The following is a 27,881-nucleotide window of genomic DNA, read 5'->3' on the forward strand; positions in this document are numbered from 1 at the left end:
TTAGCCCAGCTCTGGGATCTCTCCTTGGGACCCCCACTGCAAGAGTAAAGCAGTCATTCACAGTCACTCAAACTCCTCCCTTCAGTGCTGAAGAGTGCGCAAGGCAGCTAGTCTACCATTGGGGGTGTTTGGCCACCCCCCCTTACCCCATGACTATGGGTGCGATCTATCCTCATAACGATGAAGGAGAGTTGAACCCTGCAGCAGCCAAGAGCCAGGGACTGCGCCTGCGTGAAGAGAACTGCAACTGGCCTAGCGACTCCACCTGGCAGCTGCAGCAAGGTCTTGAGCTCTGAGAACTGCAGGTCGCGAGTGAAAGCCAAGGCAGCAGCTGGAGAGTGCAGGGATGTTGTGGCATAGTGGGAAGGCGAAAGGCTCTGGGTGAGGGTGGTGGAGCTGTTGGGGAAAGTCGATGGGCAACAGCTGCTGTTGTAGTGTCCGGCGGAAGGGCAGTTGTCAAAGGTTTTGATTAAGCTATGAAAATGGGACTTTTTCCTGACTTGGCAGCTTAAAGTGATGCCCCCTGAGAAGCTGTGCTGTCTGCTGCTGTGGAGGAAAAGGGTTTTGCAAAGAGCAGGGCCTGAAGTTCTGTACGTCTAGGTAGAGTTGTAGTGCTTTTTTGATGGCTTCCTCTTTTCCTGCAGTTGCTAAGGAGGGAAGGGAAAGGATGGGCACAAATGGGCACAGCCTTCTCTGGAGCAAGGAGAAGGAGGTGAACACATGCTTGCATGCCTAGTCTTTTCAAGCGATTTACATTTTAGGGTCCAATTTTTCTTTTTTTTTTCCAATATTGCTTGACACCAGTGTCCTTATTGCTTTCTGCCAGGCCCTTGGTCAAACCTAAATTGAAAAGACAGAGTGTAACCTTCTGCTGGAGGTGTGCATTGCTGTTGGAGAGAGAGGTATTTAAGCATGGGTCTTCCAGTGTGATCGAACTACTTCTAACCGCCAAGTATTTTATAAAGGGCGGGACAAGAGTTTCAGGGATGCTGAGTGCTCCTCTGAAACTGTGGCAAGATGAATCGTCACCCAGAGTGACACTGCAGGCTGCCATGTCCTGGTGTGCACGGGAGCCTCTGGTGGCTCCCTGTGGGCTGGGAAGAGCCCAGAGCAAGTCCCTGGCAGAGCCTGCTGGTGGTTTCCTGTTTCTGCCGCCTCTGCTTGCAGGTTACGGACCTTTGGGCAACTCTTCCCTTACTCTCCCAGGCTGCGACTCCTCTATGCCCTGGCCTGCCTCTCCACTTCTACAGGCCTCTACACTTCGCCCAGCATGCTATTTCTACCCCACCACTGCCCTGCCTTAGAGCCCTAAACAGCTCATCCTTCACACAAGAACTGCTTGCTCAGTGGCCTGTCCCCCTTTCCGCATTCTGTATACTTCCTCCTTCTGTTTGAATTTTGCCAGGAGCTCCTTGCTCATCCATGCAGGTCTCCTGCCCCCTTGGCTTGACTTCTTACTCCTAGGGATGCACTGAGCTTGAGCTTGGAGGAAGTGATGCTTGAATATTAAGCAGCTCTCTTGGGCCCCCCTTCCTTCTAGGGCCCTAACCCATGGCATTCCTCCAAGGAAGTCCCTGAAGAGGCCAAAGTTTGCTCTCCTGAAGTCCAGGGTTGCGATCCTACTTATTGCCCTGCTTATTGGCCAACGGGGTCTTTCCTTGTTTGTAGGTACGAGGTCAAGCAGAACATCTCTCCCCAGTGGCTCCTCTATCACCTGTGTCAGGAAGTTGTCATTGATGCTCTCCAGGAACCTCCTGCCTTGCTTGTGTCCTGCTGCGTTGTCCCTCCAGCAGCTATTGGGATGGTTCAAGTCACCCAGGAGGACCAGGGCCAGTGACTGGGAGGCTTCTTCTAGTTGCCTTGTGCCTATCACCCCCAATCCCGTGGGGCTGCAGAAAGGTAAAACTCCAGCGGGAGAACCAAATTGGTGAAGATTTGCACAGAGACTGGCCTGAAATGGCCCGATGCTTTACCTCTCCCCAGGAAGAAGGAATACTATTAACCCATGGCAACAACTATAAAACTATGAGAATTTACTAATCCCCCAGAGCATTACCTTCTCTGCAGTGCTTTGTGCCTTATTTATCATATTCCTCACTTGATGGAAGCCTAACTGCTAAGAACTTCAAAATGCTCCGACTGTTTTCAATACAGCCATTTGCAGTTTTCCTTTGGAGTACTTGGGATGCTACCCTGGATGGAAATCTTGCCCAAGAACGGGTTAGTGTAACTAACTCTTCAAAATGTGGCTTAGAGTTGCTTTTGCCCCACCATGGACAGGAGGGTTGGGAAAACTGCTTAAAACACCAGCGAAGACTATTTTGTTTCAGGTATTGACCTTACTAATTGCGTACGTATTGGTTCAGTTCATCTTCTGTTGGGCAAACATTGTTGTGGGAAAGGAGAGAACGAGGCATGATGCAGAATATAGTAAAGGAAGAAGGAAAGGAAGAAGCGTTTGGACTAATGATGACAGTATTTAATTCCTGGAAAAGGATCTTCCCTTTGCAGTGCTGGCAGCTTCAGCAGGTACCTGGAGCTATAGACCTCTGGCTTTGCTTGATTCAGCTGGGGAAAATGTGGAGCTGTCTTCAGCCACAAATCTCCCATGGGGCCTTTTCCAGTGAACCACGACTCCTAAGGGGAAAAAAAGAAAAAAAGCCACAGTGAGAGCTGAGAAGAGCAGGCGATCCCCAGAGCTGTCTGGGAAGGCAACCAAGGCCTCTCTCAGGAGTTTGTTCCATCCATCAACCGATTTGCCGCGCTGCCAAAGTCTATCAGTGAGGAGAAGGAGAGGGAAGGCAAATTTGACTCAGCACACGTTGATCCTGGCCTCCCAGAGCTGCCTTAAGGAACAGGGAAAGATCCAACTTCACCACTCCTCAGCCAAGCAGAGATGCTGGGAAGGAGGCATCTTGCTTCCTCAGGTGTCAGTCCAGCCCCACCTGGGGGAGGTACATCGCAGCTGTCTCTGCCCTCCTGTTGAGCAGGGCTACTAGCCCCTACCAGCTCACCAGGGACTTTCAGCACATGCCCCTGAAGCTCTCTGGGGGCTTTCCCTACGTGTACCTGCTGGAGCACAGTCTGGCCCACCTTCTGCTACAGCATGCTCCTCTGCCCAGGAAGCACCTCAAAGGCACAGATGAAGTACTTACAGTGCTCATCTCCAGCCAAGTCTTCTCCAGGAGGTTGCCATAGTCTTCACAGGCTTGGAGGCCCTGCTTGAGGCACAACAGGCTCTGCTCTTCATTCCCCAGCATGAGGAAAATGTAGGCTTGCAGGTGGTAGACTCTGGGGTAGAAGACGGGGCTTGTAGAGCACTGAGAGAAAACCTCTTCCGCAAGCTGCCCAGAAAACAACAGAGAAGCACGTTGGGAGAAGTCATAGAGCTCAGCGACGGCTTGGCACTGAGAAGGCCACCAATTCCCCAAAGAGAAAAACCAGCCCTAAAGAGACAAGGAGTGCACAGCTAGCAAGGCTGAGATGCCGCACAAATCTCTCCTGAGCCCTAAGACCTCATATGGAGCAGGCATTTCAGCAGAGCTCACTAGCTCATGGCTCTGCAAGTCTCTTCTCCTCTCTTGCCGACCATTCCCACAAGGGAATTCTCACATGCCCAGGAAGAACGCCTTCACCTGACTGCCTTCTTTTCCATCTCTTGCTGACACCTTTGTGAGAGGAGTCTTTTGCCATGTTGCTCTCCAACCCACTACCCTCTGGCACTGCCCTGACTCCATGCTGTCATGGCTGCTTCGACCCGCACAGGTCAACCCACTGCTGCTAGCAACACAGCTTTCCCTAGAGTCCCCTTGCAACATGCGCCTCCCCTTCCTCCTCATCCCTCACCCTTAGAGCCCTGGTGCGGCTCTCACGGGCCCTCGCCGATCCGTGCTCAATATCCTTTTTCAGCACCAGGCTGTGGCACTCCAGGAGCCGGCTGCACGCTTGGCTGGCCACAAGGGAGGCGCCAGTTCTCTTCAGCAGCCTCTTGGCCTTTTCAAAGGGCTTCTGGAAGTTGTCCCACTGCCCAAGCCTTGCAAACCTACATTGTCCAGAGAAACGCACACACACACACACACACACACACACACACACACACATTTTGTAGAGATGAAGTAATCAAAAGGTCTCCTAGGCTATAGCCTCCAGCCCCAAGCTGGCTTTCAGAGGCAATGCATCTTATAGGAAAAGGAAGTTACTGGGGCCATGTTGGGGCCATGTTGGGGCCGTGTTGGGGGCATGGGGGGGGTGAACTGCAGTGTGTTGTAGCTCCTCTTGGTTAGCATCACTCAGAGCAGAAAAGGGGAAAAGGAAGGCTGTGGCCAAATGCCGCCAGTCATCCTTCCCTGGCAGGGCTCCACAGAAGCACATCCCGGGGCTCCTTGCCACCTTGCTCACAGTGCACGGCTCCCCCGGCCCCTTTCGCCACAGTGCCCCAGAGACGGCCGCCTTGGTGGACATGCGATGGGGGGATGTGACAAGCCCAGAGCTCCCACCTTCCCTGCCACAATCACTGCCTGAGCCTCTCCGCACTCAGAGCAAGTCTCTAACTTACCAAAGAGCCAGGCACAAATACAGTCCAAGCAGGATGCTGCTCTGCGACTTGAGAATGCAGTTGGCTTCATTCTGCTCGACGAAGCTCCTGCACTCTTCAAATGACTTGTACTGCCACCCTGCAATACAAATGGGTCTTAGAGAAGCAGCACCTCCCTCCCCGGCCTCGACTTGCCTCAGGCATTTGTAGCAGCAGAAGGCTCAAGCACAGCCGGGGAAGTTCTTGGCAGGCAAACCACTCAGAGGGCAAGCAAACCACACAGGAAGGATGCAAGGGCTCAACTTCTACCCTAGCTCCTCAGGGCTCTTCAAGCTCCACAGAAATGCCCTTGAAGGCAAGGGCAGAGAACATCAGGAAGGAAAAAAGAGAACTCACAACTCCCCTGAGAGCATTTTCCATTGCAAAAGCTGCAGCTTTCTACCACTGCACAAAGGCATGCTGCCATTGATCAGCAATGACAAGGACCCCAGAGAACAGGCTCTTAGGTGCCTTCTGCTCAGACACATCCCAGCACTGCTAGGCCTGCTTCCTGGGAAGCCAGAGCAGAGTGAGTCAGAGAAGAGGTTTCAGAAAGGGCAATCTCAAAACACAGCAAGGAAAGAGGATAATTAAAAGCTTTGTGAAATTACTCTTTGCTCACATGTAGAAAATGGAAAAAGAAAAAAAAAGGAGGGGAAAAAAAATCAAGAGACAAACACACATGCACACAGCCAAAAGGCCAAGGACTCTGTCGAGGAAGTAAAAGGATTGCTGGGGGCTCTGGGGTCATTGTTATATCAGGAGAAAAACCACTTTGGCCAGCACAATTGTTTCCGTGTTTCCAAAGGGTAGAAGATACTCCACAAGTCTTGTATTGCCGGTTCCTTTATGCCTGCCCTGGGGGGGCTCTGCCTGTTTAAATCTTGGACAAAGCCACCAGTTCTGGCCGACAAGTCCAGTATGACAGTCTTGCCTGACCAGGAAACAGGTGGGAGTCTTTGCAAGCCTCCTGGCTCTCCGGGACCTGATCACTGAGGACTCACCAGCATCAAGCAAGAGGTCTAAGCAGCAGGAGAAGAAGCACGCCTGCCCAACGATCCTGTGCTCTCCAGACACCTGCTTCTCTAGCCTGCGCAGCACTGCCTCACATTCAGGGTACCTGGGGAGGAACACGATGAGCCTCCATGGAGCGTCTCCATGGGGTGGGAGCCCAGTCAGCACCTCCAGACACTTCTGCTCCCCTTCCCAGCATCCCTCTCTGCCTCGCTTTCCCTTCTTTGCTCTTTCTCACAACTCCATCCAAGTTTCTCCATCAGACTTTTCTGCACCCAAAGGTCAGCCCCCTGACACTGGGCAACCAGCAGTCTCTCCGGCACCATGATTACCTCATCTGGAGAAAGAGCGCTGTGAAGAGCGTCCTGAGAACCACGTAGTCCAGGTCGGGCTTCTGCAGCTGCATGCAGAGCCTCTCGGCGCAATAGCCTGGGAAGAAAACAAGCAGGCTCGCACAGGCTCTCTCTGCAGAGACTCCTTCTCGCAGGCAGCGGGGGCAGTACCTACCTATGTCGATAGACAGGGGCAGATTTCCCAGGCTGAGGGTCAGATGGGACAGGGCCTGGGCGAAGCTGGCAGTGTTTAATACCCCTCCTCCAAAGAGCTGCACGTCAGCGCTAAGCTGCATGGCCGTCCGCCCGTATTGCAGCCACTCTTCCCGGCAGCCCAGGTTCTGGCAGCACAGCGCATATTCCAGGTAGGAGAAGAGGACCTAGAAGGGTCCAAACAGGACAATGCACAGGACTGAATCTCTCCAGGGTGATTCTCTGGCCTAGAGGGGACAGGCCATAAACCCAACTGCCAGCTTCTCTCTTCTCTTGTACTCCCAGGGCTCTCACCCATCCGACAAATGGCTCTTGCTACTGCCACTGCTAACTGCAGCCGTGTCTAGGCAGGGGCCCCCGTGCGTTGCACACAAGCATTCTCAAGAGCCACAAGGAAACGACAGACTACAGAAAGTGGTGCTGGCTTAAAACCAGAACCAGCTCCACGCTTACAATTATGAAACAAATCCAAGGAGAGGAACAACCAAAAGGAACAGCAACCCACGTCTTCTGGAAGTTCATGCAGAAAAGTGCAGGCGCACGTACATCTCTGTCATCTTTGGGCTCTTCTTGCTGGGGGCAGGCCTGGTGGTACTCTTGCCAGGCCAGGGGAAAGGAGCTATGTCAGAAAGGGGTCTGCTGCTGCTGCAGAGAGAAGGCACTCACGTGACTCGCATCCTCGGACTCCTCGGCCGTGTTCACCTTCATGAGCCCTGCCAGGCGGGACAGCCTCCGGCTGCTGCAAGTGCTTTCCAGGCTGAAGAGCTGCCACAGTAAGGACAGGCAGTGGCTTTGCCGGAACAGCCAGGGGAGCCTCTCCCTCCTGCCATACAAGGGAAACTGCTGGGCCACAGCCACTAGCTGCACAGTGCAAAGTCCAACGGGATGGCGGAAGCAGGGGGACGGAGGAGGCAGCTGCGCCTCCTCGCAGGAGGGCTGCAGCGATGCAAGCGGGAGAACCAAGCAGTACCACTGAGGAAACAGGACTGCTAAAGAGGGTGTTTTGGCACTACAGCCCAGGCAGGCCAAGCAAAGCTGGGCACTGGCAGGAAAAGGGTCATTGCACGGGAGGCTTGCACCTGGCTACAGCGTCTGAGCTTCCTCGTTCCCACATCTCGCCTCCACTTACCCCGCCAGGCCCACCTCCTGCTCCCGCCAGCGCACTCCCTTCCCCTCTCCAGCCTCTACTCCCTGCTAACATCTCTCTGCTCCCACTCACACCAGCCCCCATGCCAATGCCCCAGGAGCTCCCCATCACAACCCCCAGCTCCCCATTCATTAGCCTCCAGCTCCCTCAGCTGCTTTCCCCCTGCACGCCCCACAGCCTCCACACTTATGCGTAGAAGAGCCTTTGGAAACATGTTCACCAGCACAGTCCACATAACACGTGCTGACATACAGCCCTGCTCTGGGAGACTTGCAGTGCAGGGTAAAAATCGGACAAACTTGCTCGCGTGGCCTTCCTGCCAGTGTCTCATCAGAAACGGGTCACTCAGAGCACTGGTCCCAAGCTCAAGCATCTGCACTGCCTTTAAGCAAACCAAATGCTCTCAGCAGCACCACCAAACGCAGCTGCAGCCCTCACGATACAAGCCTGCTTTTTACACAAATGCATGCCTCGCTCTAATGCTTGTACACACGGGAGTGTCAGGCTCCGTCGTTCCCCATTCTACCCAAACCTCGCTACTTCGTGCCTCCGTCTTGCTAAGACCGATGCATCAGGCAAAGCCTGGGCTTAAGCCTCGGCAGATTGGGGCCTAGATGCCCACGACCAGCTATGAAATGGCTCTTCCTTCCCTTCGCTTTCCCTTCTGCTTCTCACCCTGCCTCCTGATGAAGGGAGGAGTCTTTGTTCTTCTTGTGAGAGGCACGCTCAGACTTTTCCAGCACAAACTGCAAGAAGGCACCAGTGGAGGTCTTGGGGAATTTCCTCTTCAGCAGCCTCAATGCCTTCCTGATCTTTTTCTTTGCCAGCTCCATTCGTCCCATATTGTAGCAGACCTGCACAGCAAAAGGGCTTTTAAGGCAGTCCCGTTTGGCATGAAAGGTCACCCCAAGTCAGTCAAGCAGCCCCAGGCACAGCAGAGAATCCTGAGCCTCCCGCCCTCTTGGGAACGCTGAGAGCAAGGATGCTGGGAAGGGTCCCAAAGGGCTCCGATTCAGCAGACACCCAATTGCAAGTCTCTGGCGGAATCAAGGCCAGAACCTCAACTGCTTTTGGCCGGAGGGCGAAGTGGGCCCAGGAAAGGCTGCTGAGAGCAGTCGTGGCTAGATATGCCAGGGATAGCCTCCCCCAACCCCCAGGAAGGCATCCAACTCCACCCACCAGCAGAGCCCACAAAAACCTCCCTGTCACCTTACCTCCCCTTGGAGGCTCAGGAAGGTGGCTTCTTCAAAGCACGCAAGCACATTTCCTTTCTTAGCCACCGAGTTCCTCAGCGCTTCTGCTTTGTTCAGGGTCAGGAAGGCCTTTGAACAAACACACAGAGTAGCTGAGCATCGCTGCCAAGCCTGCCTCCAGCCCCATCCTTCCCGCTTGCCTCCAGCATCTCTCTGAGGAGGGCCTGCATCTGGCCCGGCGATGCCCACCCGAGCACAGTCACGCTGCCTCTCACACCACGGGCACAAGCACTCCCTCCTGCCACCTCTTTGGAGGTGCACCTTGCGCAAAGGGCCTGCTTCACTGCCCTGTCTCTCTTGCCACAGGAGAGGCAAACAGGAGGCAAACTCTGCGCCTGACCCCAGCAATTCATACCCGAGTCCCCACAAAGGCATGCCCCCAGGCATGCCCTATTGCAGTGGGGAAATGGGCTTGCTCAGGGCAAGGCACTTGAGAGGATGCCATGGGCAAAGGGGCTCTGGCGAGCAGGGCAACTCACCAGGTAGTTGTTGCAGACGTGCAAGTAGGCAGCCGCACCCTCCAGCAGATAATAAAAGGCTCTGGCATCGTTGCCCATTGCCATGTGATGGTGAGCCAAGGGCACAAGCACCAGCTCCACGATGGCCTTGCAGTTGCAGGAACACACGACACCGTGGGTCCACGGGGTCTTGCTGGGCACCTTACAGATCCCTTTGGTCTTAGCCAAAAACCGCTCTGCCGCTCTAGTCAGAGACAAGATCACGGAGAAAGAAGACACCAAAGAACACGCTAGCGTCACCAACACTGCTCTTTCAGCCTACACTAATGACACGTTCTAGCACAGCATGAGGCCACGTGCATACAGGCATCACGCGGGGGCCATGGGTTTCACAGCCTTCCCAGGCATGCTGAGTGAGCTCGGTCACTCATTCTTTCTGCCCCACACAACGGTGACCTGCACCCAGAGTTTCCCTGGGGCATTCCAGGTTACAATTGACACCATCGACTCCTGAGTGGGCAGGGACATCACTGATATCACAGAATCACAGAATCACTGAGGTTGGAAGGGACCTCTGGAGATCATCTAGTCCAACCCCCATCCTTGCCCTGTCTTCCCGCTGTGCTCCTTCCTCCCTTCCACTCTTGCCTTCTCTCCTTGCTCAAGACCTTTGGCTCTCCCCTAATGGCAAGCAAAGCCAGGACAACTCACTGACACGGCACTTTTTGGCAAGATTCGTTCCCTGCCAGTGCAGTGATGTCGACCAATATACTGGGCACTCGGGGGAGGAGCCCCGGGGCCCCAGAGCACAGTGACAGTGTGCTCAGGCAGGGCAGAACTGGCATGAGGAGCCGCAGCTCCCCTTTTCAGCTCTGGCAAGCTATTTGTTTGGCTACAGCTGTAACAAGGAGGCATGAGCACAGATCCTGTTGGGGCCTTTGCTGACCCTGCTCTGGAGGAACACTGCTCTTTTAGGCAGCCAGAGAGACCAGCTGGCATTTCGGTCACCTTCTACAAGCCACCCTGCTCCCAAGGGCTGCTTTGCCCCTGCACAGCTTGCAACATTGCTCTCGAACAGCTAGAAAGCCAGGGCTGCTCCACTCTAGTGACTAGCATCACTGGGATCCCACAGGCTTCCTCAAAGATGCTCACCTCCATGGCCATCTCAAGCCAGCTCCCACAGCTGGGGGCCTGCTCTTTCCTAAGCCAGAGTCACAACCAGCAGCCCAAGCTGGTGCGACTCCACTTGTCCCCTCTGCACACCCTCAGCCCACTGCCTTCAAAAATAATCTTCAAAACCCTGTCTCCTCACCGAAAAGTCTCCTCCAAGAAACTCTTCTCCTTCTGCCCACCATTTGCAGCATCTGCAAAGAAAGCACGGGGTTAAACACCCCCTCCCTGCACATGCACAAAGAGCTGCTTCTTGCCATTCTGGAGCACTAAGAGAAGGAGAGGAGAGCCAAAGGCACTGACGGCACCTCCCTTCCCGGCCCCTTCCCCTGAGATCTGCCTTCACTGTGCGGCTGCTATTTCTCCAGACTTAGCCCAGCTCGGCCAAGGGTACTAGACGCACTAGCAAATACACCTCAGCCTGCTGAGCCGTGGGTGCACCCCGAGGCTCTGGTCTCTGCAAGGAGATGGGCTGCTCTCCTGTAATTCTGGGGAAACGCAGCAGGACACTCAAGGGCAGAGAGGCTCTACGCTGTGGCCACATCATGTCTCTTGTTGCGAACCTGTGCTCAGTGGAGAACTGAACTAGTCCTACAAATGCAGCTGCCCTGCACTGAAAGCATCCCCAGGCTTGTGTGAAATGGCTCTGCAGGCAGGCCTTGAGATAGAGAAACACTGCAATTACGTGTGCAACAACAGTGGGCAGGGCCCAGGCTCCAGAGCACGGCACAGGGCATACCCGTAGTGGTGGGGAGCTCATCCGTCTTCATCTCCTCGCTTGCTGCCTGCGAGGCCTCCCAGCTGCGCCAGTAGCAGTCGCTGCCATGGTCCTCACAGCTCTCTGCCTCCTGGGTGCTGCCGATGGCAAAGCGGTGGAAGGCAACAAAGTCCCCTCCGCCACAGCACTGGCACTTGTGCACGTGCCTCTCCAGGAAGGCCACACACTTGCGGTGCATGGCCACCCCCTGTCCCTTCGGCCACAACTCGTAGGCAGCCTCCTGCAGCAGCGGGGCGCAGAAGGCCAGCACACCAGACTGCAGCCTCGCCATCTTCTTGGTCTCGTCCATGGATGACTTCTGGGCATCTGAAAGGCAACGGGGCTTCCCATCAGCCAGAGCTGGGGCCAGAGCTCAGGGACGCCACAGCTGCGCAATGAAAGACAGGCCTTGGCGTGCATCCTTGGCAGGAAACCAGCGCTCCTGCATTCAGAACCTCGCGGCCATACAGCGAAAGGGCCCAGCTTGCCTTCCTCAGACTAGCATGGCCAGCGCAACAGGCTGCTAGCCTGCTCTCCCTGCCAACAGACAGTGTGTGCAGCTGCGCTCCAGGTGGGAGCTGGGCATGCTGCCAGCAGCAGAAGCAAGACACAGCCAGCTCTTTCTGCCCGCTCTGCAAGGCACTCCCAGCCTCCTATGCTCCCCCCTGGGCTAGGGGGCAATAAAAATCCACTGCACAAAATCCCGCATCGGCACACTGCGGGAGGCTGCGCAAGCATGTCAGGGCTTTCATACCCCTTTCCCTGCATGTGCTATGAGCTGCGTTTGCAGGCAGCAGAGCAGAGGGACTCAGAGCAGCTCACTGCAATATTGCCCTCCAGCACAAAGCTAGTGGCACAGGCTAATCTGAAATGGACTTGTCAGAGCTTTTAACAACCCATCCCTAACACCCACGGTGCCCTGAGCATTACACGCTTCCACTGGGGCAGTGCAGCGTGCTCTGGGGAGCCCCACCAGGGACATAGCTGGGGGCAGCAGCAGGAGCCTACAGGGCTCCCGGGCTCCTGCTACCACCACTTACCACTCTCCTCCTCCAGAGAGGTGCCTGACCCCTTGGTGGGAACACTGCTCTCTTCTGCCACCTTTTCAGCATTCAGCCACTTCAGGATGTTGCATCGCACCAGGTCACTCAGCACCTTGTTCATCTTGGACCTGCTCCACCCGGGAAGCATGTGGAACAGCAGCTCAGTGCTAAACAGCGGCCCTAGGATGGCTGCACACTTCAGAACCATCTGCTCCGAGGGCTTCATGCTGTCCAGCTCAGCCAGCGCAATCCCTGTCCAAAACAAGCCACAGCTCTCTCTCTTGCCCACTCCCCAGGCTCAGGCTGCACAGGCTGCATTAGCTGCAACACCCGACATGGTAGATTTTCCCCATCTTTCCTAGGGACTCAGCCCCTTGGGCAATCACAACCCAGGGCACATGTCTTCAAGACGGCTCTGCTCCTACTCGAATCACAGGAAACAAGGTCGTCGGAAAGCAGAGATGCTCAAACGAATGCTCCCCCACCACGGATGAGCAGGGCAGCATCCAACACATGCATACATCCCGGGATGCGGCTTGCCAGCTCTAGGGTATATTTATGCCCGCAGGGCACACAGACAGAGAGCCCTTCCCCCACCACTGAGGCCGACTCAGAGCTCCCCACAACCCTTGCCTTCACTTGGTCACACAGGACTTTCCCCTTCTTTGACAAAGCAGCTCTTGCAACAAGAACACTTTGGAAACTAGGAGCTTTCTGCCACCTGCATTCTGCCAGGGCTCAGCTAGAGGGCAGCCATGCTCATTCACAGCTTCCTATCCAGCACCCCCTAGAAAGGGGGATTTCTGGGCCAGCCCAGAAAACAACAGGCAAAGAGAGATTCACAAGATGGCTGCGGTTGCTGTTCAGTGTCTTGAGAGCAGCATGAGCTGGACAACTACAAACAGAACAGTAAGGTGAGAAGCCTAGTTCAAAGCTCAGTCAGAGCCAAGTCAAATACTCCCCAGCAATGCATTTGCTCTCGCGGAGAAGAGCGAAACATTACAGTGTGGCCCCAAGAACTTCTTTTCTCCTATTCTTCACCGAGAGCAGACAACACGCTCCCAGGTGGGCCACATCCAGGAGGGGAAAAACACTTCGCACAGCCACAGGCATGTTTCTCCATGGAAAATCTAATGGGACCAGAGCAACCTTCCCAGCAGAGTCCCAGAGTGCAGAGGGCTACCTCTGCAGCACATGGATGCCCAGAGTTTCCAGCTCATGTCCCGGGAAAGGGACCCAGCACAGCCGCCAGCTGCCACAGCGGGGCTCGGCCCCTCACCTTTTAATGTGGGGGGAAGCATGGTGTTCTGCAGGGTCACGTCCGGTCTGATGGTGCACACCCTGCGGTCCTTCCCCGTGCTGGAGCTCCACGTTGCTGCAGTGGTTGAAGCCTCCATTACAGAAGCTGAGTGGAGCAAGGGAGCAGGAGAAAGCCATTAGCAAAGGGAGACAATTCATGTCATGACTTCCTGCTTGCAAACATTACCAAAGCCACCTTAGCTAGGACAAGGCCTGCGTTAGGTGGGCAGATGCACTCGGCCTGCCCCCAACACGGTCGCTAAGAAGAGCAAAACGCTGCCCTTGCATACCTTTGCTTCCAGAGCCCTTCCCCAACATTTTCTGTTGCCAGGCAGTCTTCCCAAACACTCCCAAATCAAAACTTCCAGACTTTCTAGCTGGGGAAGGAACGCCTCAGGACAGAAAGCAGCAGTGTTGCTACTGTCCCAGAGCCAGGCACATTGCCAGTGCTCATCCAAAAGGGCAGGTCACTCAGGGCTGCTGCCAGAGCCATGGCAAGCTGGTTGGCATTCATCTCCAGGTGGTGTTACCACTGCCTTCTTCACTTAGTAGCACCTTTGTGGGGATTCACACTTTGGCATTCAAGTTTCCAAGGCCTGTCCCTTGCCTCCGGGTGGGTTTGGTGACAGACTTCTTTGCAAGTGACCTTTTTTGCCTTTTGCCAAGGTAAATACATGCACATTCCAATGCCTAATAAACAACACACATGCGTCTGCCTGAGAGCAGAGTTCTCCAGTGCAGCCCAAGAATTTGGAGTGGGACTGAAAGTGAGAAGGAAGGGATTTTCCACAGGTCAGACAGCAGCACTTTAGAGGCCCCCATGAAAACCCCCCCGCATGGGGCATGCTACAGGCAAAAGAAATGTGCCCTGCTTGTGCCTAACAGGGCTCTTGTGTTTAATCTCTCACTCTCTTTAACCAGAGGATCCCCAAAGCCAGCTTGCAGTCATGCTGCTCTGCCTTTGCCTGCCCTGACCCCAGACATTGCACTTCCTAAGCAACTGCACTCAGGGACAGAAATTGCTCTTCCCTGCCTCCTGACGCATGCTTCAAACTACGCTTTGGCCTACGAGGCAGAGGAGAAGCACAGCAGGGGCTCAGAAAAGCCTGAGTCCTCGGCCCACCTGCTGATGAAGACAGTTTTTCTGACCAACAAACACTTAGGGTGTGGGCAGGAACGTAAAGTGCGCCAATGACATCTACCCATATAGTGAAGATCATGGGCCCAGCAGGAGCTCTCCTTTCAGCGGCGGACCAGACATTGCTGACTCCAGGGATCCATTTTCCTTTCCCTGCCCTTAGGTTTTTTCACTAACCCACTCAACTCTTCTGGCCCTCTTTCCGTTCCTCTAAATCCCTCCCCACCCAACATCCTTTAGCTCCCTCCAGCCTCAACCCTTTAGCATTCATCCCCCAGCAGGTCTTACAGCAGCTGGCACCGAGGGGCATTGATAGAATCAGTCCAGCCGTGTGGCTGTGCACAAGGAACACTGCAGCCATGGGACTCACAGTACTGGGCCAGAATAAGCACCCCGCTTCATACAGGTTCAAAACAAGAGCAGCGCTTAGCTTAGTGCCAGGCAGCATCTCTTCTCCTCCTTTGAAACTGGCTGCCACGGCACCATTGCTTGGCCTCTCAAAGACACCAAAACTCCCCAGCTTCTCCTTTGGCTGTCCCAGCAGCAAGGCATGTACAGACCCACACCCCATCCACACCAAGCTTTGTATGGCTGCTAGAGCTGACTGTTCCTAGGTCACAGGGGAACCCCCAGGCAAGAATGTGCTGTGGAAAATGCACCACAGCCGCTAGGCAGGCAGCCACAAAGGTGCTTACTGAAGAGGCTCTCCCACTTGTCCTCTCGTTTCTCTTCCTTCCCCAGTGGGTGGAACAAGAGCAAGTCGTGGCAGTTAAGGTAGCAGAGCAGTTCCTCACAGTAATAGGGGATGCCATAGCTTCTTTGCATCAGGAACCTGCAAAGGAGCAGATCCAGCACTCACTGACACAGGCAAAGTAAGGCACGTGCACACGTTCCAGATGGGCGCTGAGCCACGCGGGCGTAACGCAGGAAGCAACGTCTTCACCACAGCTCCACCTCACTTGTGAAAGGGCCACAACTCCCACTGGCTTTGGCACCTGAGCCACCCAGAAGCTACAGCCTTTGCTGGAATCCACAGGAAAACCATCGTGGACAGAGCCCAAGGCACAGAGCAGTAAGCCTCGTCTTTCCTGTCCCCAGCAGCCTAGATCCTCTCCGGCACCAGGGAGAACCTAGGCCCCAACGAATCACCCCCACAGCCCCGCCACACAGACAAACGCCTTTGCCACACCTCAGCCAGGCCAGGGTGCAGGACCGCTTCCTTCCTACCTTCCAGCGCAACACAGGCGGCCTGACACCTCCTATGCTCTGTGCCTGGGCAGCTGCCCACTCGCAGCTCACAACTGTGAGCATCTGACACTGGCTAGAGGCACTGGCCCTTCCAGAAGCCCTGCGCTGCCTTTTCTAGGGGTTCATTCCCTTCTGCTCCCTGCACAGGTTCAAGCGCTCAGGAAGAGCTCAGAGGCCCTGCCTGCGACTTACGTCTCTAGATCCTGGGGTATGCTGGCAACTCCAAGGGCCTGGCAGGCTTTCTGCACCACAGCGGAAGCCTTCAGCCCTCCCAGATGAACAGAGGTTGTTTTCTGCAACTTCGGGATGTCTGCTGCAGCTTTGCAAAGCCTCTGTCTTCTACAGTGACCGGCAGCGAAGCCCATCACCATAAAGATCGAGACATCCCTGAGCACACTCCACAGAAGACTCCAGGAGAGAGAGTCGATGCAGTGGGCATTGTCGATGACAAATATGATGACTTCTTCTTCAACAGCCTGAAACAAACAGCTTGCTCTGGGTGGATTCTGATGGGTTCTCAGGTAGCTTCCACAGGAGCAACTTTGGCCTCTCTCTCTCTCTCTCTCTCTCTCTCTCGAGAGAGAACACTGTGAAGTCCCTTTCCTCTTCCCAGCTACTTAGGCATTCAGAATCTTAATGACTTGCAATTTCTCTGAGACTTCAAGGTCTCTCACGGAAGGTGGTACAGAAAGACAGCGTTGCTTCTCCCAAGCATGTGCCCACCAACTTTATGGGAGGAAAGTTATCAGGGGGTATGGGCAGGGGTGCTTAGGCTCTGAAGGACAATGACTCAAGTACATGGTCCTCCCGCCAGCTCCCACCACTCGCCTCCAGAACCCTCCACCTGCAGGGCTGTTTTCCTTTTCTGACCCACGATGGAGAGAATAGTTCACCTTCTGCAGCACTTTCTTCAAAACCGCCTCCAGCTCCAGTTGCCTTTGAGTGCCACTCATCTGGGAAACCGCCTTCGAGAGGGGAAACTGCCCAGAAAAGCACAGTCAGAGAAACAGCCTTTCAGGGGCTTTCAGCACACCTACCCAGCACATAACACCAACCCAGCAAAATGCCTCTCCTGGCCTCAGCATCATCCCTCTCCCCATCACAGTTGCAAGGAGACACAGGGCAGACATCACCTGGTGCCTAGAACAGAGGCCCTCTGAGGCCTGAGGGTCTCTAGCAGAGCTCCTGGGGGTGGGAGGAGTGAAGAGCTTGTTCTCTCACGATGGGAATCTCAGGAGGGAGCAGACCACTCACGCAGCAGTCAGCTCAACACAAGGCCATCAGCCCCACCTCCAAGCTGCTCTTCAAAGCCCCTTCCAGGGTGCTGAGCAAGACATCAGGAACTACGTGCACCAGCCTGGCACCTGAGCTCACCCCCAACAGGGAGCCCCCCCGCTGCACCCAGGAACAGAAGCCTGTGCTATATCCCCCTGCTCTTGCCACCAGCGAGTGGAGCGACTCCCCATCAGAGCCTCCAAATGACAAAAGCTCACAAGCAGCCCTTTGCCAGGGCCAGAGAGGGTCTCGCCTCTCACCTTAACGAGGAAGAGTTCATTGAGGAGGCAGTAGCTGCTCTCTTGCATCAGCCCTCGGAGCTTTGCCTGCAGGACAAGCTGTCTGGCACCGCAGGATTTACAGGCCTGGAGGCCCAGGGCCATGGCCAGCACCATACGGACAGCAGAGTGGACCTGCTTCAGGTTTAGCTCCGTCAGTTCCACGGCTACTACCCTGCCATGCAAAAGCAAAAGGGACTGAGACTCAGAAAGGCATGCAAAGAGCTGCAGACTTCCAAGTCAAAACTAGGAGAGAAGAGACACATCATCCAGGGCTGACTGCAAGGGCACTCTGGACATACAGCCCCAGACGCACTCTTCATCCACACACCTCAGAGCGCTTCACAGAGGGCCAAGCTTTTCCCTCTTCTTACAAGGGAAGGGCACAGAGGGGCAATTTGTGCCAAGCCCCTGCCAGAGCCACCACCAGACCCTGCGTCTCCACAGCTCTCAGCACTCCCCCCCTTGCACAGCAACTTGCCAGCTGAAGCAGCAAGGACCGAGCAAGTTGGGCCTTTGTGTTTCCACTCCACAGCTTCACAATCTGCCTCCTACACCACGGGAGGGAAGGCTTTGCTGCCCCAGTGGGCCTTCGGGATGAAAGCCTGAGGGCAAGCAGCGTTTCTCAGGCAGCCCCTGCCCCCCAGCTTTCTTCTCTGCCCACGCAGCTTGGGCTCTTTCCTTCCCTTCGGGCCCGGCCCAAGGATGCAAGAGGAACAGCACTGACTGCACAAGCCACCTCTAGCTCCCTCAAGAGGGAGTGGGAGAGCACGCAGCTGCTCCTAACCAGGGGCTCCCGGAGGCTTTTCTGGGATGCTGCAGGCCAAGGGCCAGGCGCACTAGCAGAGGGGCTCGAGGATGCCAGGAACATCAGTGGATGGGCAGGGGAAGTGTCCCACAGGTAGCTCTCCAAAACACTCACCTGTGGCCAGCAGCCTGGCCTAAAGAGGCAAGCTCCATGAGTAAATGGCTCTTTCCAGAGCCTAGCATGCCCTCAAATGCTAGGATGTGCCTTTCTTGACGAGCCACGTAGGCTTCCAAGGCACTTTCAAAGAGGGCAATCTCCTTCTCCCGACCTGTGAAGGCAGACAAGAAAGCAAGCTGCTGGAGCGAGCTCAAAAGCAAACAGCCGTGGGCGTCCTTCCCTCTTGCTGCCACAGCACCTTCCCTCCATCGCCCCTGCGAGCCTGCCTGCACCCAGGGCTCCTTCCCACCCAAACAGCTACACTTTTGCAGCCAGGCCTGCCTTAGAGCACTGACAGGCCCACCTCCCTGCCTCACTCATGCCACAACTCCCATGCCCCCTTTCCCTCCCTGCCTCCCTGCCCACAGGCAAGGGATCTCCTCAGGCATCCTCCCACAACTCCCCACAGTCACCCAGGGCAAGGTCGGAAGGGACAATCTGAGTCACTGCAGGCCCCTAGGGCCCAAAGAGATGCAGAACATCTCCTCCGTGCACCAAGAGCTACAGAACACTTCCCACCTCCCTGCAGCTAAGGCAACATCTTCAGCCCCCAAACAGCTGACAACAGCAGCAGCAGTTACAGGCATCCTGTGTGCCCTGGCATTTCCACAGCAGCAGGCACTCCTCACAGGAAGATGCCCAGGTGCTGCCAAGAAATGAATGCTCGGGACTACAAGGGAGAGAAGCCACTGCCAAAAAAGCTCTGGCAGGCAGACAGACAGAAGGAAAGCTCCTTCCTCATCCTAGCTATGTGCATCAGTTTAGCCCCGAGCCTGGGAGCAACTGCATGCTTGAAAGCTCCCGCCATGCTAGCTGTGGAGCACAGCAGGAAGCACTAGGCGCCTCACCCTGCTTCCCACCTCCAGCTCTGGCCCAACCCCAAACCTATGAACCAGCTACGAGCCAAGGGATGCACCAAACCCTTATGGCCACTGCAGGCAACACCATTCCTTGCAAAAGCTTCTCCATTCCCAGACTGCTTTGAACAGCTACCAAGGGCAAGAAACTGGTGTTCAGAAGAGCAAGGCGTTCACCTACCGAACAAGGGGCCATACGCAGACCTCTCCTCCATAAGATCCAGGCCAAATATGCTAGCAGAGGAAGAGAAAAACAAAAGTCAGTGAAGCAGGCAGAAGCTGGAGGATGGAGAGCCACGCGTGGAGCTGAGGATGCACTCTCAGCTACCGCTCTTCTTTTGAGCGCCATGGTATCCTGCCCACGCTCCCACTGCCAAAGTTCATGCTCACCCATGAGAGGGGGAAAACACCAAACAAGCACCAGCAAAACTTTCGGCACAAACAAGCCCAACGGCCACACTGCGACAGCACACTGTATCAACACACAAGCACCAGAGGCCAAAACCAAAGAAAGCAAAGACAGGAGAAAGAACCCAGGGAGGACCGTTGGCGAGCAGACTGCTTTACCACACGTGACAAGCAAAACAAGCCTCTGGTCCTGCAAACTGCTTCCCTGAGGTTTGCTCACAGGAAGCAATTTATAGAAGGGCAACAGATGCTATCCAGGTAAAGACGAGGAATAATAAGCTCTCGGTTCAAGCCAGGACGTGCAACAGGAGCACAAGGGTCACTTAGTTGGCCAAGACACCAAGCGCCTGGCATCTTGGGCTCAAGCTTTTCTGTAGTTTCAAAGAGACGGCCAATGCTAATGTTCAAAACATCATCCAAAGAGAACCTCAAAGCCTGTCCCAGAGGAACAGCTCAAGTTCCACCAGGAAGTGAGTCCCAGCCAGCCACGCTTTCCCAGGGGAACAGCACTGACCAAAAGCTTTCCAAGAGCTTCCTGCTTAGAAGCAGCCGAGAGAAAACCCCCTCGGTGGCTCAGAAATACCACTGCATTAGTCTTGCACGCAACCAAGCAAGCACAGAGCAGAAAGTACAGTTGGAAGCCATCTGGACAGGGGCTGACAGGCCACTCTGTGCCTAGAGACACCTACGAGCCTTCTCCACCCCTACTGCATCACTCCCACTCTCCCAACAGCAACAGGCCCCAAGGGGAACAGGCAAAAAGCACAGCCACGCTATGGCTTTCCATCTTCTCAGCCACAGGGGTGGGAGGTGTGGGCAGGGTGGCAGCTCGGTCTCTTTCCGCACAACTCCTCTTTGCTGACCAAGGCTGGACCCTGTGTGCCACCACGCCCCCAGCCAGCCTGCTCAGAGAGGACACTCACAGCTTCTCCGACATCCCCAGGTACTGATAGACAGTGCCAGGATCGCCGACCCCCTTCATCTTGGCCTTCGGCAGCTCCTTGAAGTAAGACTGGGGCAGCCTGGAGGCCGCGTAGGTCGCTGCATCGCAGGACACCAGCCCAGGGTAGTGCTCCATCAGCCGCGCTGCCAGGTTCACCTTCTGGCCCATGACTGCCACAGAGAGAGAGCACGCATTGACGGACCCAGGAGACCAACCCGCACCACCCTGCCAGGCTGACGGCTGCATCACCGCCAGCACAGGCAAGAGCCAAACCCTGCTGAGCACGACCGAGAGGAACGCCAAGGCTTGGAGCCCATTCCCCCGCCCCACAGTGGGACCCGCTCAGCCTCTGTCGTTCCTGACGGGCCGCAGGCCAGGCCCTCGTCCCAGCCCAGCGCACACGGCCCACAGCTTCTTCCCCGGCACTCTGCCTTGTCCTTCCACAGACCCAGCCCAGGCACCCACTCCAAGACAAACACCTCGTACCTGTGTATTCGTGCCTCACGCGGTGGCCAACGACTCCGCAGAATGCCGTCCCGCTGGTGACCCCCACGGACACCGCCCTGACGCACAGGCAGAGCGGCAGGGACTCAGCAGCGCCCGTGAGCAGTGCTGCCTGCCCCCCTCCACCCCTTCCCCACCTCCCCGCGCACCGCCAGCCGCCCCGGCAGCGCAGGCCTCGGGGACTGGCAGAGCTCAGGAGCCGGACAGCCCCAGCTTGAAGGGGCTGCGGAGAGCAGCCCGGCGGTTTGGCACCCTTCCCCTAAGGCCCAAGAGCTGCCACGTGCCCCAAATCCCCTCCCGACACAAGCAGGCCCCAGCACGTCTCCTCAGCGGGCGGGGGGGGGAGGCGGCTCTCTCTGCACCCCGCCTGCAGCGACAGCAACTTTGGGCCAGGTGCCGTGGCCTGGTCCCACTCCACACGCCGGGCACCTGCAAGCGCCTGCCCCTGGCCCGCAGGAGGCCGCTGCCCTCGTGGTGGCTCCTTCCAGGGCCGTGAGTGGCCTGTGGTGGCTGCAGGAACTCCCCTGGCTATGGGGGGCACACCCCAGGGCCATCTGCCACCTCTCAGGGCACGGCCTCCTTCCCCCCAGCGACGGTGGAGGCCAAGCTGGAGGGCACGTCTCTCTGAGAAACCACCGCCCACCACACCCCGTACCGTCCCGGGCAGCACGCCTCCCCACTCACTCAATTTTCCTTGGCCTTGTGGAGCAGGCGGTGGAGATCTGAATCGCGCTTTCCAAGGCGTGAACGCTCTCACAGGGCAGCTTTCCTCCAGGGAGGCCAAACACACACAGCAACGTGCAGCCCTGCCCAGGACAGAGGCAGCACACCTTGCCACAACGCCTGCAGCAAACCCTTCCTGCCCTGAGGCTCCAGCCTCCGCCAAGACCAGCAGAGCCTCAGGGCAACCCCGGGCCAGAGGTACCAATCCCAGCAGCGAGGCAGAGCTGCTTCTCCTTTCCCCACTGCTCTAGAGACAGAGCCGCTTCCCTCCGCTCTGCCACCCACGCTTGGGCGCGGGGGCACCGCTCCCCCACGCTCACCTTATCGAACATGGAGATTTTGTTGATTTCACCCTTGTGAGGACGGAGGATCTCCGAAATCAGCACGCTGCTGTCCTGGATAGCCTTGCAGATTTGGGCTAGGTTGACCTTGGCAGCAAACTGCAGCCTCACAAAGAGGCAGGTGACCGGCCGCAGCTCGGATAAGCACGCCAGGGGCTCTCCGTCGTCAATCTGGAAGACAAGAGCAGGGCACCTTCACCGGCCCGCTCTCCCTGGGTGCTTACTGCCTGCAGCAGATACCAAGGCAGAGCACACAGAGGGCCAGTAACAGGCGCTATCAGAGGAACGAAGAAAGCCTCCCCGCAGTGCAAAGCAGGCATCAGCCTTCGCAAGACAGACACAGAACCGGACAAGAAAGCACTAGGCAGAGAAACGTCTGCTGACAACACCACACCTTGCTGCAGGTATGCACACAAGGGGCCACCCTCAGCAATGCTGTCGCGACTCCAGAGGAATCTCTCGCTTATCACAGGGTCATGGCCACAACAACATCAGTAGGAAATGCAGAGGGCAATCCACCTCCCGCCGCCCGCGTCTCTCTCTGCAGGAGCACACAGCGGGCAGCTTCCTGGCATGTGTAGCACAGTGGACCCGTTTCCCCAGGTTCTCACCTAAGGAAGGGGGCATTTTCTTTGCCTTGTCTGCTTTCTTGAGAACTCCCTTTCTGCAATGCACATCTCCTTCTCCCCTCTCCCCAAAAGGCACCTCCCAGCACCTGTGGCCATACCTTGCGCAGAACACTTGCTGGGATGTACTTCCTCAGCACTTTCCCCAGAGTACGATGAGGGGCCAAGGTAACAGCAGGTCTCAGGATGCCTACGCAAGGAAAATACAGGCGGTCACTGGCAGGATGGCGCTACGAGCCTGGCTACGGGGGCCTTGCAAAGCAGGGGCTGGCACTGCAACTCAGGGAGAAAAATTCTTCGCCCTTTGCCCGTGTGTTCTTCCTGCAGGTGCTCAGCCACAGCAGTCCCCTGGAAGCAGCAGCAGGAAGCAGCCAGTGCCTCCGCTGGAGCACAGCAGGGCCCAAGGCACAAAACCTAACTGCAAGGGGGAGAGGGCAGAGGCCGTTCCTCACTGGCCCCTCAGCAAGCCAGTGCCCATCTTTCTGGGCAGGCACAGAACAAGGCAAAGTTGGCACTCACCTGGCATTTCAGGAGAACAGCAGTTCAGCCGGGCTCGCGTGAACTTGGACAAAAGGTCTTCATGTTCCGACACAGACAGCCGTTGCATGCCTGTAACCTGAAGGCACACGCAGCAAAAGCACTGCCATCGGCCTCCCCAAGAGTCCCAAGGCCCCCTCCTACCCTCCGCTGTCACTTCCCAGAGAAGGGGAGAAGATCTTCGTGTGTCAAGGCCACCTTGCTGGATTTGCGCCGGGACAAACACTGGCATCGGCAGCACACGAGCTGCGCAGCCATCGGCCAAGCATCTCCCCCGTCTCCAGAACAACTCCATGACCCACAGAGGACATTACCAGTAGGGCCAAATCCTGCCAGTCCCTCCTGACCCCACCTCAAACCCAGCAAGCACAGTCCAGAGCTAAGCCTCAGCTGGAAAGGCAACAGCTAGAGCTGCCCACCTCCTTTTACAGCTACAACTCCCTCCACGGCCGTCTCCTCAGCCTTCTCACACCTTCCTCCCTCACCGCCACCTCCAGCTCCTCAAAACCACTCGAGAGGCCATCTCACCCACCTTCACAGCTCCTTGGCCTTTCGCTCTCTTGCTCTTGACCTGGTTCTGGTTGCAGAGCTCCCAGCAGCTGGCTGACAGGATAATTTCACTTGCATTTGCAAGGTTTTGGGCCTGCCAGACTTCACCCACGGCCTTGCCAAGGATCAGGAAGCGCTGCTCCTTTCTGTCTCCAACAGTCAGCAGGGACATGTGCCCTGCAGAGATCCCTGGGGAGAGACAAGCACAGCTGAGGCAGAGAGCACTTTTACCTCCGCAGCCTCCCACCGCTCAACTCTTCACAGACTCAGTTTGAAGCTCAGCCCTGAAGACAGGCTCCTTCTCTCAACTGCTTCAGCTGGAGGTGCCCATCCCTCTTTATGGAGTCAAGCTTGAGTATCGACAGGGAGGGGGTCCTAAGCGGGGGCCTCCTGGCAGAGGGCCTGAAATGGGCGTCTAGAAAGAGGCAAATGAAGCTGACACTGACAAAGTCTTCACGGGCCAGGGCACCTCTTGCGCTTGCCTACCCCAGAGGCCCAGCACACCAGCAGCTTTGCTGGCCATCTGCTCAGGGTGCATGCAGGCAGCTTGTAACCGGCTGCCTGAGAATGCACAAGAGCCTTCCAGGCAAAAGGCTTCCACTGGCCCCAGGAGGGATCACAACTCTGCCTCAGGGGGCAAAGCACCCTGCAGCCCTGCACAGGGCCATGGAGCCTCGCACGGCGCAGCTAACCCAGTACTCCCCGTACCTAGCTTCATTCGGAGCTTCAGACCCACGGCTGTGTCACGGATGCTGTACTTCTCCTGGATTTGCCAGCAACACTGCAACACCAGGCTGATGGTGTCTCTCAGCTGCGTTTCTCTCGCTCTCCACAGCACCAGCACAGCATCCCCTGCGGAAACCAAGGCAACGGGGGAAGGCTCTGGTGAGACCTGACACTCCCTCACCTGCACCCACCTGCACAGACAGCAGAAACCAGCAGGCGTGCTGAGGGACATGCACTTGGGGGAAGGCATCCTCCTCAACTACAGCACCCTGCGCACAGGGACGCCTTCCCCTCTTCCAGGCCAGCTACAACAGCAGACATGCTGGCAGAGGACCAGGGCGCGCAGCGGGTCTGCAGCAACACTGGCATCCCCACAGCCACTCCCGCTCAGCACAGAGATGCAAGGGCTCTCTTGACCCCTCCTTCCTCACATGCTGCCTCAAACCTGAGCTCCCAGGGTATCCCCCTCCCTCAACCCCTGCACATCAGCGCCGTCCCGCTGCAGCTTCCAGCTTGGGGCCCACGATGGCAGCTCCCCCTGAGCACCTGCGTGCCAACAGAGCCACCCCTCTGGGCTTTGCCAGCTCGCCACTCACTCTGTCCTCTTCCCTAGCATGCCTCTTCAGTGGCAGCAGACAAAGCTAAGGTTCGTTTAGAAAGATATACCTGCAAACTTCAGGATGTCTCCTCCAAAGCCCAGCAGCTCTGCAGGCAAAAGAAAGAGAAGAGTTGCCTCTATGCCTTCTTCAAGGAAGCCGCAGAAGAAGGCACTCTGCTGCCAGAGGAGCACAAGGGCAGCAGTGCATTGTGGGGCACAATTCAGGAAAGCACAGCTGCAGCCTCTCTGCTTTGGTCACAGGGACCACAGCACTGGTGCCTGCAGTACCGGGCCCTGCAAAAGGGAGCTAGGGAAGGTAACACACTCGTTTGTCAGCACCAGCGTCCCCACATCACTTGCACACTGATACTGGCTGCATGCCCCCCCACTCCCCTGGGCCCCAACACCAGCAAAAGCTTCCTCCGTCGCAAGAGTCCAGCTGCTCTCGGTGGTCCTCAGGGCCCACAGAAACGCCCAGCCTGCACAAGGAGGCAGCAGCAGGCTGCCCAGCACACCTCTCTCCTCTCCCAAAGAGCAGGCTCATGGCCCCATCGCAGACAGTCCTGCAGAACGGCACTTACCCTCCAGAATGTCACCCATGTAGTCATTGAGGGTTTGCGTTAGCTCATCTGCACCCCGCTCTATGCTGATGCTCTGGCTAAACTTCTCTGTCAGAGCAGTGAAACCTAGAACAGGGACACACAGGCACACAGAAATCAGGAAGTGCCTACATGGCCCGAGGACCTGGCAGCCAGCTTCATGCTCCCACCTCAGAGAGCCTGCACATTACATCTCGCCCTGACCTGGCCGGTTACAACAAGCCTTGACCGCCCAAGAGAAACCAACACTCTCGCACTGGCCGCTGCTCCTGGCAGCGTGTGTTCCCCCACACCGCACAGCCTGGAGCAGGTGCCCCTGGCCCACGCTCTCTTGCAGCCCATGGAGGACTGCCTGGCACTGGGTGCCTCCGCCGAGCTCAGCTAGCCGACTCCTGGCCTCTTCCAGTCCTCTCATCTTCTGGAGCCCCTTGCTCCTTGGGACGTCAGCTACCTCTGAGCTCTACTTCCGCCACAGCGGAAGACGTCAGCGGCAAAGAGAACTCCTCCGATCCATTCTCCACCAGAGGTGGCATCAGGGCTCCAAAAGGCCTGAGGAGTCCCAATGCCTCGTGCCTCTGACTTCTTCTCAACGCTCACCCTTCACAAGCCTTTGACCCACCTGACACATCTGCAAAGAGCAGTACTCCGTGAAAATTCTGAACGCAACCGGTTTCGTGCCTCAAGTCCTCAGACAAAACGAGATCGGGGACGTAAGCAGCTACTTCCCCCAGTCCTGAGCAGTGCTTGGACCTTCTCTCCCAGGCACAAGACATCGTCAGCACCCTTGGGGTACACGGGGTACCTCGGGACAAGACGACCGTGCCCAGCAGGGAGCAGGACAGGATAGCACGGCACCACGCAGGGCTGCGCAATAAGCCTGGGCCTTGGGAGGGGCGGCTGGCCCTCTGCCACCAAGGGGCGGGTCACAATCGGCTGGCAGTGACATCAGCTGCACGTCATCCGTTGCCTCTATGCTGTCATCAGGCTACAGGGTCAGCTAACAGCGACAGCCTCTGCATGCCATCGCTTCCCTGGCAGCTGCAGCACACAGCCGGGCATGTCCTGGGTTCTCTTGTCGTCAAACAAGTGGGTGTTTTCCAGAAGGTGGGCGACAGAGCAAACCTCCACCCACAGGCCTCCTGGGGGAGGCCAGAAGGAGACGGACAGGGCTGCACCAGGACCAGGGCAGACAGGCGCATCAGAGAGGGGAAGAAAAAGCTGAAAGACTTGGCAGGAGGCAGCTCCAGTTCCCTGCTCTGGGGCTGAGAGCTGTGTAAAGCTTTCATGCTGCAGGGACATGCACCCACACTGGGCACCCCAGCTCACACGCAGCCCACAGCTCGTTGCTCCCCATGGGAAGGTGAGCCGGGAGCTGAGGGTGACCCCCGCGCAGGCAGTGCCCTCGCCCACGGGGCTGCATGCTGGCCTCTAGCCAGGCGAAGTACAGCTGGCTGCTACAAGTTGCTTGTTTTCTGTTCTTTTCTTCCTGGTTTCTCTTTCTCAAATAAACTCAAGAATCCAGCCTGCCAGGCATCCCACTTAAGCGCACCCGTCCCTTTAGACAGAAGACAGCTGTGGGCTTTGGGGGCTGCTCCGTCCAGAGGGCACCAGCTGGGAGCACCCGGGCTCCAGGGACCAGCTCCTGCAGAGACCGAGTGCCTAAGAGCAGCTGCTGGAGGCATCCCTATTCTCTACGGACTAGGGCATGCATTCACTTGTAAAGCCACCTTGCCTTGCCTTGGGACTGATGGCGAGCCTGTGATCACAGTAACGCTCAGACCAGCAAAAGGAAGGGGCTGACATCAGCAGGGCGGGAAGAAATGCAGGAAGAAATTTAAGAGGATTTGTCCAGCACATGCTGGTGAAAGTAGGGCTCTGTACCAGCCACAGGGCTACTTTAATCGAGCTCCCACAAAACTCAGAGACAAGTAGAGGCCGTGTAAGCTCACGTGTGTCCAGGTAGGCATCCCTCCCCTTCCTAGGCAGGACCAAGCAAGCTTTCTCTGAACTGAAGAGAAGCTCTGGCACTAGCCCTGCGGCCCTGTGGCCACAAAGCCGCCCAGCAGGAGAGGGAGACTCAGCGCCCTCCTTGAAACATTTTTCTGCAGGAGGCTGAAGACTGTGCAAGCAGGAGGCCATCACCCCAAACACAAACTCACATGCAAGAAAAGCACTTGTGTGCCCTGCACACAGTGATTCTCAGGGGAACAGCACAGCTCCCTCCTTCACAGGCACTCAGCGTGCAAAAGGCTACGGAGTCAGCACAACTGCCCAAGCAGAAGAGGCCCCTGGGGTCCTACTTCAGGAT

The 27,881-nt window shown here is 56.6% G+C and overlaps 1 pseudogene; it reads right to left on the minus strand.

Moving 5' to 3' along the window:
- On the minus strand, window positions 1-26,519 carry LOC136996263 (adenylate cyclase type 10-like; annotated as a pseudogene).
- Window positions 26,520-27,881: the final 1,362 nt, after the last annotated feature.

The sequence above is a fragment of the Apteryx mantelli genome, unplaced genomic scaffold (assembly GCF_036417845.1).
Source record: "Apteryx mantelli isolate bAptMan1 unplaced genomic scaffold, bAptMan1.hap1 HAP1_SCAFFOLD_33, whole genome shotgun sequence".
In the NCBI taxonomy this organism is placed as follows: Eukaryota; Metazoa; Chordata; class Aves; order Apterygiformes; family Apterygidae; genus Apteryx; species Apteryx mantelli.